This window comes from Sciurus vulgaris, assembly GCF_902686455.1.
Source record: "Sciurus vulgaris genome assembly, chromosome: X".
NCBI classification, from domain to species: domain Eukaryota; kingdom Metazoa; phylum Chordata; class Mammalia; order Rodentia; family Sciuridae; genus Sciurus; species Sciurus vulgaris.
This window is the reverse complement of record NC_136471.1, coordinates 129,365,379-129,367,687: the sequence shown is the minus strand read 5'-3', so window position 1 is coordinate 129,367,687 and position 2,309 is coordinate 129,365,379.

Here is a 2,309-nt window from a genome sequence, read left to right as displayed (position 1 = left end):
ACAGGTCTGCAGGCTCAAAGTCTGAAATCAAGATGTTCACAAGGCCATGGTCCCTTTGAAACCTATAAGGAGGATCCTTCTCACCTCTTCTAGCTTCTGGTATTTACCAATAGTGCACTGCATTCTTTAGGTTGAAGATATATCACTCCAATCTCTGCCTCTATTGTCCATAAGGGTCCTCCCTCCATGACTCTCTCCTCTTCTCTACCCTATTTCACTGTGATTTCATCTTAACTAATTAAATTTGCAACCACCCTATTTCCAAATAAGGTCACATTCTGAAGTACTGGGGGTTAGAACTTCAACATGTAATTTGGGGGTGACATAGTTTGACTCATAAAAACCACCACAGCTTTTCTTTTTCATAAATTACTCAGAACTCTGTGAAAGTTGAAAATTCCCTTGTGAAAGTCACTTATGATTGTTGGAATAACAAAGATGATTTCCTTGTCGGTTATTAATAAAGTGATTTTAGTGTTATGGTTATATTTCCAATGTCATATTTGAACTTGAAGCCACAATAGTATCCATGATTTCCATGTTTTCATTTTTGACTGCGGGCACTTTAAGGAAAAGAGGGAATTAGTTAAAAACAGAACTCCATATCTTACTCAACCCTCATGTTGTATTCTTGGCATAACAAGGCAAGGGATAATCGTGTTTTGAATCGGAGGAGAACAATTCAGGAATTCCTGTGCCAATGACTAGAAATGAAAAGCAGTCTTTATACAAGTTCTTCAGTGTGCAAAGGGCAGGGACTGGAATTTAAAATTCAACAGCTTATAGTCAGAAAATCAAAACCAAAAACTCATCTGTAATAGTAGAATGTTGCCATTGGGAAGTTTTTAATTACTTGAGACATTTTTATTTCTTGTGTGAAACACATTTCTGCAAGTGGAGAGGAAGGACTAGTCTCTCATCTCCTCAGTCTTTCCCTCCTTTGAGATTATATCTGGACTATTTTTTGAATAGCTCTTTCTGGTTATCTTAGTGATGACGCCATCAGAAACTCAAAGATGATGAAAAATCATTTTTGTATTTGCATGAACAGCCCCAAATGTAGTCATTCATACCTGGGCCTCATTGTTGATGCATCTCTCTCACCCCCACAGCCAAGCACACATCAAACACACTTGATTTGACCTCCCAAATTCCTCTGCCTTCCATACTCCACCTCCATCTCCATCATCAACACTACTTGTCCAAGTCACATGCATCTCTTACTGGTTTCCTGGTATTTCCTTTAGTCCAGCAGCTAGACTGATTCTTGTAAAAGGTGTGGCTTTTTTCTGAATTAAGTTTTAAATCTGGATAAAATCACAAGGCCCTCTGTGATTCCCATTCTCCTGCTCCTCCAGACTCCTCTCTCAGCAGCCTCATCACTAGTCCTTAGTTTGTGCTGAGAACACACCCAACTCCCATTTCGGCACATGCTCACATTGTACTCCCCCAAGGGACCTCTTCCTTTAAACTTCACTTAGCCAATTCCTTCTTATTCTACAAGAAGAGATTAAATGTCTCTTAGAGCAGCTTTTGGTCTAAAACTCATTTTGGTGCCTCTTTAGACTATTTTCTTAGCATTTATCACATGTTTTGTTGGCTGGACGACAGAGAAATGAACAGAGTGTCTGCAACCCAGTTGTCTTCCATTATACTGCAGGCTCTAGAGATCAGGAATGATGCCTTCTCACCTATCGCTGTCCCCAGTATTCATTACCATGCCTGATACACAACAAGGATACTTTAAAAATACATTTTAAGTGGCTGAATGACTGAAAAAAGGTTCAGATAGACTTCTACAACTTCATCCTGAGACAGATGTGGCACAAGGGGGAGGTGGCACTGTCAAAATCATACTGTAGCACTCATACATAGAGATAGGGTTTTTTCACCTTCCATTTCTCCCTTCCCCACTCTTGGTTGCAAGTGTGCTGGGTGTGTGGTTCCTATACAGTGCCAACCATCTTGGTTACTATGCTGGTGATTTCATGAAAATATGAGCCTGGGCAAGTCATTTGCATTATTATCTGAATGTTGGACTGTGGCTCAGAGCAAATATAGCATAGACCAAGAGAGGAAGGCAAGAGAAGTGGCCATAAAATAGCAGAAGAGAATAAGTCGAGTGCAACTGTGTGAAGATCAAGTGATGGTCCATAAACAAGTATGTAGTACCAGTAAGTCTAAATTCAGGGTCATGGAAGGCAGGCACTGTCTGCCACCATGTGGTCACTCACAGGCTCTATGCACCAGACAAAGCAGACTTTCCTCAAGTTAATTCCACACTGTGTTATAAGTACTCCATGAAACCT